The sequence below is a fragment of the Drosophila simulans genome, chromosome X (assembly GCF_016746395.2).
Source record: "Drosophila simulans strain w501 chromosome X, Prin_Dsim_3.1, whole genome shotgun sequence".
Lineage (NCBI taxonomy): Eukaryota > Metazoa > Arthropoda > Insecta > Diptera > Drosophilidae > Drosophila > Drosophila simulans.
This window is the reverse complement of record NC_052525.2, coordinates 10,180,817-10,192,842: the sequence shown is the minus strand read 5'-3', so window position 1 is coordinate 10,192,842 and position 12,026 is coordinate 10,180,817. Positions and strand designations below refer to the sequence as shown.

Genomic DNA, 12,026 nt, shown 5'->3' with positions numbered 1-12,026 from the left:
TGCCATCTGCATCACCATCTGCATCTGAATCCGGACCAATCATGTAATGGCATTTCTGCTGGGAATACAATCCAGTGAATGATTTATTGGACCACATGGACACACACTTTTGCTGGCACGAAAGCAATTGAGTTTTGATTTGGCAATTTTTGATTTCGGTTGCCGTTTGATTGCCGGACATCGAATATTATGGCATGGAATACCTAATGTTCAGATGAAACGATTTTCATTTCACTTTCTTTGACTACCTTTGAGTGCTATTTATGGATAGGCTTCTATAAATGGCATAAATTTTCAGTCCATTTGCTTTTTCTGGTTCGATTTCGCAAAGAATAATACTTATTTATGAATTAAACTAAGCCCCAGTTTAGGCATAGCCTCTATGCGTACAGAACCATTTTCTCGTCGTTCTTTTGCGTTAAGAAAGATAATTAGCCAAGTAACCAGAAGGGATGCACTGAGAAATAAAGTTGGTCCTTAAGCCGACGCCCCTTCAACGCAAGTTCAGTCGTTCATCAGCTTTGATCAGCTTGGAGTCTTGCATTGGTTTTCCCAGAAAACCAGCTCCCCTGAATTGTGGCTCCTCAAAGGATGTCGATGGGGATGAAAGTGGGACGGTAGGTAGGGTATGCGGATTTTCACCGGTCGACGACGTTGCCTTGGTTATTAAACTGCTCGGCACGTTGCGGTTAGCCAACAGAACAGCGCTGACAACAACGACGACGACGACGACGAGGACTAAGCCAAATAAGCAATTTAAAAGCCACAATGTCAGAGGCAAAGCCGAGTCTGTGGCCAAGTGGCAACTTGGCCTGATGATGGAATGGCGCGATGAGGAAGTGCCTCCAAAGGAAGCGTTACCGAATGCAGCTAAATGCCAGAAAAGAGGGCCGACCATGACAATGAATGGAGGTAATAAAATGTAGGCGAAACATTCCACTTTTAACCTACATATTTTACTGCCACAACAAATAAGGTATCCCCGTACTTCAGATCATCGTTATATGCAGACAATATTACCGGAGCTTACTTAAATTGCAGTGCTCATTAAATATATACTATTTTACATAAATAGCGCAATGTCAACGATAAGCAGGCTTCTCGTTGACATAAGAATTATATTTCTACGAGTATATGCAATAAATATTAAATAAATAAACAAATAAATTTCGCTCTTGGTTAGAGAAGCAATGTATTTAAACCTCTTTAACGACCGAAACGATCATTGGTGCGAAATTCAATACCGAGTAAATTTGATAACCGAAGAAAACTTATTTTCCCGGAATCTGGCCTATCCCATACCCTACTTGTTCGGTTTCGGTAACTAAAGTTCGGCCAACATTTTTGGTGGGGGAAAAATCAATAAACGAAAATTGCTGAAAATAAAAAGGAGACGCATAAATATCATAAAAGGGCTCCTCCTCCTCCTCCTCCTCCTTCCGCTCGCCTTACCCTTGAGTCAGTATATATATATATATATAGTCGTCTCTTTCCTTTCATAATTCGAGCACTTTGGCGGAGGAAAGCGGCAAAGGACGAAGGACTTGTGAGGCAACTTTGCCTTTTGTTTTTGACGCCGCTTTTTCGCTTTTTATGGCCACCTTGCCGAGCATGGAGATAATAAGGGAATTGGCGGGCGAAAGGATCGCGGGGAGGGGAGCAGGGTTACAGGATTCAGGATACTGGATACAGGATACAGCCTGGGACGAGCAGCATTGGCAGGACACAAAGAGCTCAAAGTTTTGCTTTATTGTTTCTAAAATGTGCTAAAGCAAAATAAACAAAAGAGCCGCCAAAGACAGATGCTCAAAGGAAGCGATTCCGAGCACGGGGATTCCTACAAAAAAGTGGGCGCTGGCTGCCGCCGAGTGGGTGGTACTGGGGGATTGAGCCGGATTCATCCTGGGCGTCTGCTGGATTCGGCATGTGTTCACCATAAAAAGTTGGCCTACAACCTTGTTGGTCCAAGGGCGAAATGAAAACATCAGCGGTCCCCAAAGTCAACCCGATACCTTAGCTCCCCCGAAAATCCACCCCGGGTTTCCAGGCCTTTCTGTTTACTTTTTTGTACCCAACTCTGTCAGCCTGTTCTTGGGGTTTTTCTGCTTCTTTTTTTTCTTGTTCAGAGGCATTCTAATGAAAACATTGCGTGAAAGTAAAAACTAAACATTAGGCAAACAATAAGCCAACAACTCTCTCCACACACAGAGCCATTCAAAACCAGGGAGATGCACAATAAACAAAAAGAAATAAAGGCAAAAAGGGTCATCTCTTTTTGGGGGGCGCAAACAAAAACAAAAACCCATCCACGTGTTTGTCATATGCAAAACAATGTGAGGTGAAGACCAGCTGGAAATAAAGGGGCAAAGTGTTGGTACCCTGCCGAATGGCAAGTGAAGCGAAGTCACTGAATTTCTGGAAGGATAAACGCAACTTTTAAGTTGGTTGGGTAGTTTTTCCATTCCATTCGATAAGCCGATTTGGTTTACAGGCAGTAAGGAGGAAAATATGGTAAATATGAAAAGTAAGGGCCAATTTGCGATACCAAGATCGAAGTCTCAAAGTTAAAAAGGCAGGTGCGAGAATCAGTTGTACTCTTCGAAAATTGAAAACAAATAAATACTTAGAACTTTTCAAACTTATCTCTTGTTGAAGTTGTTGTCGACCGTTTTTAAACGCAATTTAATAAATAAATTAAGTTTAAGGCTTATAAAAACTAAGAAACCTGAGCCTTTTTTTAAAGTAGTAATTAGTGAAGGAAACTTTCGGCAGACAGCAATTCAATGCATATCCTGCAAACTAAAATCGTGGCACATCCTGGCAGGTGGTCGCTATATTTGGTGGTTCAGCTGGTGGTGCAATAGCAGCATTTCGTATTGGTTTTGGTTTTGGTTTCAGATCCTGCGTGTTTCATTCCCATTCCCAAAATCCCCGTCCACTGTATCCACTAACTTTCAGCATTTTCAACCCCTCGCCAGGATCCTTTGTCCTGTTTGCCGGCGCTGTCATGTGTGACGCGTGGTTAAAAATTTGATATCCTTGAACGGCTAAGGAAAAACAATACCCAATACTACCAATGGTTTTCGGGCGGCACACAGCGTAGGGAATCTAGAATAAAATGTAATTTGAGCGTAATGCCAAAGAGGCGAACTTGAAGGACGACAAGCAAGTCAATTGAGAGCCGCCCAAAAAATCAATGACTTGTGTGGGTCAGGGAAAGATATACATATGTACAGACATACTATCTTGTATACATGTATGCCGGTGGGTTGGGGCAAAAACTTTACTCTCGACTATGTAATATAATTTCAGCTCCAAACTTGGACAGAGAGAGCTCTCACCCAGAACTGATTGGAAATCATAAATGAAAGGCCCGACTGCAGTACTTGATTTAAAGACTCTGGCCAAAGGTTCTTGGGATTCTTTCCAGACCAGCGCCTTCCCCACCGAAATTGTTCTCAAATTGATTTAAGGGGTGGCGGGGATAACTCGCAATTTCTATCTAATTCCACAACTTGCAAAGTCGCATAAACTTTTATTCCCTCTTCGGTTGCATGTGGCCATTGTTATGGGGCACGGTGCTCGGTGCACGGAGCACCCCCCGCTCAATTTGAACGATTTATATGCGTGGCGCGTTGCAAGCGAAACAGACACACTTGGAGTGAGCTAAAACACTGAACAAAACACACAGCTCTTAAATATGACTACAAACTGACTGTTAGTAGTTTTAAACTCTAATAAAGTTTGTTGTGTGCTTATGAATACTGAATCAAAAACAGTGAAACCGTGTTTAATGCCGTTTTTTTGTAAATGAACTACGTTTTTCTCCAAGTGTGAAACCGGGCAAGCGAAATGGCAAGCCAAATGACCAAAGTGCAGTGGAAATGGGGATAATGCAGCCAGGTGAACACACAATCACACACACAAACGGGTAGGCAGAGGGATCGCCTCAATAAATAATATTTCTGGCTCGGTTCGGTTGCAAGAACGTTGAAAGTTTTGTATGACCAGAGCATGAGGCGACATTGCTGCCAGGATGTTCCAGGATGTGCGAGGATGTGCGAGAATGTTCGTAGCCCTGGGCCACGGCTCCTTATTTGCTTTGTTGTTGTTTCTGTCACGTTTTTATGGGCAGTTGCAGTGGCATGTTTCGCATAGCGTGTGCAACATAAATTCACTTACCTGTCGCACACACACAGCTAAAAGGCACAGGACTCGTGTGGCAGCCTCGTAACCGTTGCCTGGTTTATGGAAATTAAGCAGGTTTTATATCCTCGCAAACGGGTTGAATGCCACGGCGATCACAAATGCAGCAATATAGCTGCGTCACTTTTTTGTAGCATATATTCGAAAAAATGTTTTGAGTGCGGATTACATATTGAAGTTTACGAACCATCAGGATATATAGCAACAAAAAAGATATTAATGGGGCTTTTGGAATTGTATGATCCCATTTAAAATCAACACATTTCCAGATGTTGAACTATACTTTATCTTCGAATATTTTCTGTAGCAGCAGCTTAGCCCAGCTGAAAATAGAGCCCCCCATTCAAGTGCAATTCCCAGCTCTCCTCGCATCCTTCAGTTGATGGCTCCTTGAGTGTATGTAGCACTTCGGAGCTTCCGGAGCACAGGATGTCCCATTTCGTCCACTGTTGTTTTTGCGCCATTGCGCCGAGCACCAAGGCCATCGGCCCAGCATCTAGCCCAATATTTGGCCACAGCAAACATTTATTGCTCCAGCTTTAGCGTTCTGGAGTGCAAGCTGTGGAAATCGCCATACAAATGTGGCGAACAATAAGGACAACAATGGCAGGAACAGGACCCAAAGAACAGAAACAACAACAGAAACAACAATGACAACGGCAACGGGCGGCAATTGCAACGTGTCGAAGCGACGTTCATAGCATATTAGTTAAGCACACACACGAATGCATATCGGCATCCTGGGCGCACGGGCCGTATGCGCAACGTTTTTCCACTCACAGATGCGTCGAGCCATATGCCAACATCCGGATTTCGCACGCACACTTATACAGAATGGCAAAAAAAAAAAGAGCACGGCAACAAAAAGGGCACAAGAATTTATCATCAAAGGGAAAGGATTTTTTTAGGATACCAACTTGACGGATATATTTCATATATATTGCAAAGCTCAGAGGCACCAAATTTAAAATTTAAAAAAAAATAAACAAAAATAAAGTAATATGTGAAGTAAAAAATATATATAAAGTAATGTTGAAAGTATTTTTCTTAGTGCACCGACTTAAAAACGAAGGCCCCAGCAAATGGAGCGTTTTTCCCTGCCAGCCATAATTGTGATGTTTCAACGCAGGCTCTCCCAAGTTGAGTAAGCAGTGGGAAATGGAAACTGCAGCCGAAGTAGTGGTCCAATTACCAAGGAAACTCAAGTTCAACTCGCCAGCTATTGTGGCCAATTAATGGGGATTGCGACCGTTGAAATGGAGACGCTTTGAGCGCATCAGAGTTCCCCAAAACTGGCTCAGTCACTTTGGATTGCTTGGGGCCATCGGTTTGTTGCTAAACAATCGGCATTATCGGACAGTGTATAAGCCAATTGCGGCACTTGAAAGTTGCAATAGCCTTAGATAATTGAGGGAATTGCAGTTCTTGATTGACTGACTGACTGACTCAAAGAGCCTGGAATATATTCCGCAGCATTAGTATTCCTCCTCAGTTGCAGTGCTGTTTTGTTAAGCAACTCAAAGTCACAAAACGATTTGCGCATTGAGAACACAATCGGATTGGAAGTTTATGACAATTTTTTAGGGACTTTTCAAGTGACCACAACTTTTGTTACATTCACAATGTTCAAAGTGCTGACAAAGTGGAATATTATTTTATTAAAACAATGCGATTACTCATGTAAGTCTGTGCATGTTTCTAGGAAAGCATTTCCTTGGCCAAACTTTTTTGCATTTCAAGGGATTACGTGAACAGTTGCAATCACAGATGCAGTTGTCAGGTGACACATTTAAATATTACAGTACTTGAAGTACATCCTTTAGTTGATGCTGATTTTGTTACTTACAAAGATTTTAAGCACGAGTTTTATTTTCTATTTTATGGGGCATTAGCTCCTTGCTGGTTGTAACCCCAATAAGTCATTTAATATCATTGGTTTTTTGACTGGGTATCGGAGAATTGGCAAAGAAGTTGAAGGATTCAAAACTAATTAGTGACGAGCCAATGCAGCCATCAAGCTAATGCAATCAGAGTAGAGTGAAGGGTGAATGGGGCTGTTTTGTGTTCATGGTGATGATGGTGGGGGTGGGTGGCCAGTGTAAATACACTTCGATTAACGCTAAATTAGCTCGCGCTGAACTGAACCGATTGAACAAAAGCCGGAATTGTCAGTGGCCAATGACGGGATGGCTGGGAAGGCCAGGATAGCTGGACAAGGATGAAAAGGATAGCTGGGATGGCAGGATGATGACGCCGATGATGATGATGGGAGGGAGAGCGATGACGACAGCAACCAGGCTGGTGGCTAATGGGTGGCTTAAGCGAGTGGAGCCACGACAATCAGCCACCCACCCACTCATCTTTCTTGTGGCTCTTTGTGCATTGTCAGCCTCATTGGCCATGGGATGGCATGGCGTCGAATGCATTTGGCTATGATTCACAATACAAAAGATGCAGCGGCGGCAGCAGGGGGCTGAATAAAACTTGTGGGTAGCGGATAAATAGATGTATAAGCGGGTTCTATCTATACAGAGTGCCCCTCCATCATACCCCACACGATTCTGTGTGTCTGGCAATTTGCTAGGCGCTCGCCCCTCTGCTCTGCGCTCGCCCAACTGAAAGCTGACAAAACAAGTCCCTGACCCCAAAAAGTAGGCAACAAAAAGCGTTGGCTGCTTTGTCAGCTTCCCTTATAAACCCCAGCCCCCCTGTTTATACCTCAAACACCCCCGGGCTATGCTAATAACCAATATTTTAGAGCCAAGCCGCCGTCTGCCGTTGAAATTGTCGCCAGGCCAGCAGCAACAAAAGCAACGGGCGAAAAAAAAAAACAAACTTTTCACAGATAGCTGAGCTGAGCTGAGCTGAATCATGCCGCAGACAAAGGATATTTGGGTATGATGCGCTGGTAGCTGGGAAAGGAAGTCGAGGATGAGCCAGACGAGTAGTAGTAGTACAAGGCATTAATTTAACAGGATAATTGAAAATGAATAGTTGCATGCGGCAAGATGTGTGAGGGGCAGGAACGTACAACATCCGGACATGCGACAAATCAATGCGGAACCAGGAAGGGACCGTAGATAATAATTTAGAGGGAATTTCCCTTGAGCCAATCGGGGGATTTCCCAGACTAGCGACTGCTGCACGATTTTAACGACCAGCTGAGGCTTTAAAGGGTTTTTTAATAAGTCCAGCAATGGAAATTATTCATGGCTTATTCAGACGAGTTCAGTTCATTATGGAAAGTCAATAAAAACTATAGATGCCGTGGATATTCTTTAAACCGCAGAGTAAATTAGTTTATCGAGTTCAATCGCTGATGTTCTATGAAAAGATCTTTGAAAAATATTCGATTTATACAACAGTAAAATATTATAAGCTCGTAGACCTTAAGCTTTAGGCGTGGAAATCATTAAAGCTAATAATTTAATTGGAATGTTTCAAAACGTAATTGAATATGTACACTGTACTGCAGCCGAACTGATAGTAATAATCTCTCCATTTAACGGATTTCCTTTCACAAATAAACATTGAAATATTGACTATTCATAGCTTACCTTTAGCCACAAGCTCATATGCTTGGTGCTCAATGCGAATTTTGCCTGGGTCTGCGATTTCGATTTCGATTCGATTATTTGGTTTTGATTTCGGTTTTTGGTTTGTGTGATTCGTGTGTGGATTATTTAGTTTAAAGAGAATTTGACGTTAAGAATTGGTGATTAGACACACTTTAGGTTTGGATGAATATACATATATATGCATATATATATATATTTAGATTGGGTTAAGGTTTAATTTATTTTGTTGTTTGTTTCTTTGTCTGGCAGCTGCTGTTTTGTTTTCTGTTCAGTTTTGGCTTCTGGCTTGCCAATTGCGAATTCCAACTATGGTTTAGTTGGCCAGTTGGGAATTCGAGTACAACAAAATTTAACTTGGCAAACACAACGAAGGAACGATGGAACGAACGCATCAAACGAACTTGGGAACTACGAGAAACGAACGAGGAACGAGAAACGAAACGAAACGGAATGAAACGGATATTATGTAACTTTACGTACAATAGAGTGTGTAATTTTGATCCACCGATCGACCCAATCATTATGTGTGTGTGTGTGTGTCTGTGTGTGCTTAGCATTCTCAAATTATAAATCGATAATCTGTAGTTATTTGATGATTTCTCGAGCATGCAGGTTGGTTAAGAAGCAGGCAATGGTTGAACATCTAATAGAAACTCAGGGATTTTGTAGAAATGGGGCTTCTATTTACAATCGGGACTCCAGCCAATCAGTGGAAGTTTTAACGAGTGCCAACGCACAGGAACCATCTTGAGAACTTCACTTTTTTAGATGCTATTCTCAGTCGGTCTTCCCAATTTTCAAGGACTCGAGTGGGAAAGTTTGTTTTCTTAGGCAGGAGAAGTTAACAGAGTGGGTAAAAGTTCGATTCAAGGCATGTTAACTAGACAGAACAAGAAAGACAGACAGAAATGGAGCGACAGACAGAGACAGAGATAGAGCGAGAAAGAGAGAGGCAGACCGATATAAAGTATAGTTATAGTTCTTATTTGCTAATATAAAACAAAAATGAGTGTGGCTTATTTTTAGTTGTTGTCAAGAGTCTAGATCTAAAGTGGTAAACATGGCAAGACAAATCGGGTAATGATTCTATGGTTGCTTAGTAAGTTATTTATTTTTGAAAAGAGAATGGGCGCTACGTCTTTTGATTTTTTATCAAGGAAATAGATAGAGCTACGCTAGAGGTTCTATGGGGATGCTAAATGCACATATTACGGGAACGAACACATCTAGTAATGCATTTTTTTGGTGGAGCTCACATTTTTCAACATTTGACGACATTTTGGACAAGTGGACTCGGAATCTGGACTCTGCCTTTCTTTCTTTCTTTCTTTTACATTTAACTCTTTTCTTGTTATTTGCTTGCGAAGTGATTCAGATCGAGGCTGGTACTTGGTGGTTGTGGTTCTTGGTTCTTGGTGGTGGTGGTACTAGTGGTTGTGGTGGAAGTAGTAGTTCTAGTGGTGGTGGGCGGTGGCATTAGCTTTAAACTAGCGGGCGAGCGGTGAGGCGGTGAGCGTGAGGCGGTGGTGGGTGCAACGTTTATCTTTTTTCTTTGGATTTTTGTTTTTTTTTTCTTTAGCGTTTAACGGTTCTCAGTTCACTTATTGTCTTGTATTTGCATTAGTTTGCTTTCTATTTGGGCAGTACGAAAACAAAATTATCGTAAACTGATTTGCCATGCCCCTTGGTCTTTATTATTTTATTCTTATTTATATATATTCTTTTCATTTCGCAGACAACGCACAACTTAAAGGCAAACTGAACAAACTGTAAGCGAGTGCCAATGACACTGAAGGTTGGAGTGGGAACAGATGAGGGGGGTGCTGGTGGGGGTGGTGTCTCGGGGGTTCGTTGTATGGCTGCGATGACGTCGACGGCGACGGCAAGTGGTTGGAAATCAAGTTTTGAAGGCAACGTGGCGCAGAAGTTGGGCGAAGGGGGAGGGTGTGGTGATTGAGGGGGAGCGGCAGGGCAGGAAAAAAAAACAACCCTCCGCTTGACAGGCGCTGCTGACTCAGAGCGAGAGAGCAATATCACTTGTCAGGCGAAACAGCAAAAAAAAAACGAGAAACTACACGAGAAATTAACCAAAAGAAGACAAAATAAACGCACACACACACACGCTGACAGAGCGACAAGCACACAGGACGGCAAATCGGTTAACGGTAAACAGTTAGCGGTTCAACGGGACAACTCAAAACCGAAAGCGGAGATCGCGAAGAGTTGCAATCGGGGAATCAAACAATTGAACAGCTGTAAGCACGTAGCTTCGCATCACATGCAAATGGCCAGTAGCTAGCTGAGTACAATAATACATATTAAGCGTGGGTTTGTGTTATTTCTTATTTCGCTTCCTCCTTCTGTTTGCACGCTCATCAAAATACACACATCTACGCGCACGCACACTCGCACACGCACACTGGGCGCACAAACACTGGAAAAAAAAAGTATGTGACTGGGAGAGTGGGGAGTCGGTATCCCATGCGTACGCCTTGCGAATTCGTGACTCGTCGGCAGCACGTTCAAAGAAGGACTAAAACTAAACCAAGCCAAACAAGACCAGCAACTGAGTGCTGTCAATGAGTGTGTTGATCGGTGAGGGGGGATTGACAAAGAGAGCGGCAGTCCCGTTAGCGCTGTTAACACAACAGCGGGATGATGTTAAGGTTAACCCTTAACTGCACTGCATCCGTGACATCTGCTACACTCATATCTCTAATTCAGCTGTTTATATTTTAGTCCAAAACGAAGAAACAACTTCATTTAAAAAATAGTTCCTCGTTTTCCTTAAGACGAGGATAAATTTCCATGAAATAGTTACAATCATTAATTACGTAAAAAAAAATTAGCAACACTTTAAGAATACAAATGAAACATCTTTCCTCAAATCTAAAGCCTGGTTTGAAAATTCAAACATTATATGTTTGAATTACTTATGGGTTAATAATACGCAAAGTGTTAAGCTACCAAAGTTAACAGAATTTATGTATGTTAACCTGCTTCCCATAGTCAACAGAGAGAACAAGATAGGGTGGGAAAACATTAAAGAGAGCGAGAGTGGCGCATGTGGGGAACGCGACAAGTGGCGGTCAATTTGAATTGACATTCAATTTTAGCCTGGCAATGTCAATTCAAAGCAAGAAGCAAATAAAAATGTACACAATTAATTAAAGAATTAAGATTTAAAATCTCGCCTGATATTTTTATTTAGTACATTCAGATATGTTGACAAGGGAACCATGCAATACAATCAAATTTTCTTTACAGCTTGTTGGAAACATGTGACTAACGGAAGAAGTATTTCAGACTGGCAATGTTGTGCGGAGCACAGACTTTTGTCTGCAATATTTTGACATTACGAAGGGCAAAAGAACGCTTGCCAGATGACAAGGGTGAAGGGGAAAGTCAAAATAATAAAAATTTGTAAATTGTGAGGGCTCTTCCCAAACTTTCTCATTCTCTCTTTCCTCTCTTGCTTGGAAATGGTACGATTGCCAAAGACATGTTGCTACTAAAATAGACACACACAATATGCTTGTACATGTGTATGCGTGCGCTAAACGCTGGAGCATACTTAAGTGGGTTCGCACTCGATTAATTAGCAAATTGAAGCCATCCGACTTTGGCAGTTGGTCAAAGGCAATCGGCACGGAAATCAGCGCAACTAGCCACTGTCAACTGTCAATAAGATGAGCACTTTACATAATAAGTACTCTCCCAGTCACACACTCGCACAACAACCCACATAGACAACATACAGAGACACACACACATAAAAGGAACACGCACGAACACATTGGCAAATCAGGCGAACACGCGCGCGTTTATGGGCCGCAGAATTTTCGGGGGAAATTTAATTTAAGTCTCTAATTATCGAAGAAAAATTCAGAAGAATATATTGAAATTAAATCGTTTAGATTTACCGCAAACGCGCTTAATATCCACGATTTTTACACAATTTCGTGCAGGTTTTAAATAATATTGTTTATTATCGTATATCTGTTTAATTGGCGTTTTTGGCGTGTTTGTGTGCGCACCGTATTGGTTTAACGAAGTACTCCAAATGCTGAGAACACACTGAAACTAAAACGGCCGAGCAACTCACTCTGAAGTCATGGCTTTGACATTTGCAAACGTGTTAACCTCGCAGGCGGGAGAATAACAGTACACGAGAGAGCCGGAGAGCAAGACAAGAGAAAGGCACCCTTGCGCAGGCGCTGTCATCGTAATCGAAATCCACCC

The 12,026-nt window shown here is 42.2% G+C and overlaps 1 protein-coding gene across 15 annotated transcripts in view; it reads right to left on the bottom strand.

Moving 5' to 3' along the window:
* Positions 1-11,883, bottom strand: part of LOC6725615 — a 76,708-nt gene extending 64,825 nt beyond the window's left edge. For 9 of the 15 annotated variants that reach the window (XM_039297445.2, XM_039297446.2, XM_039297448.2 and 6 more), the window contains exons 1-2: positions 9,041-9,416; positions 7,764-7,814 (exon numbers count right to left, since the gene is read on the bottom strand). The gene's annotated coding sequence lies outside the window, so the exon portion shown is untranslated. Of the gene's footprint in view, positions 1-7,763; positions 7,815-9,040; positions 9,417-10,273; positions 10,369-11,707 lie in introns of those variants that run through there. The other 6 variants (XM_039297439.2, XM_039297441.2, XM_039297440.2 and 3 more) reach the window with 6 other exon arrangements.
* Between the last annotated feature and the right edge of the window lie 143 nt (positions 11,884-12,026).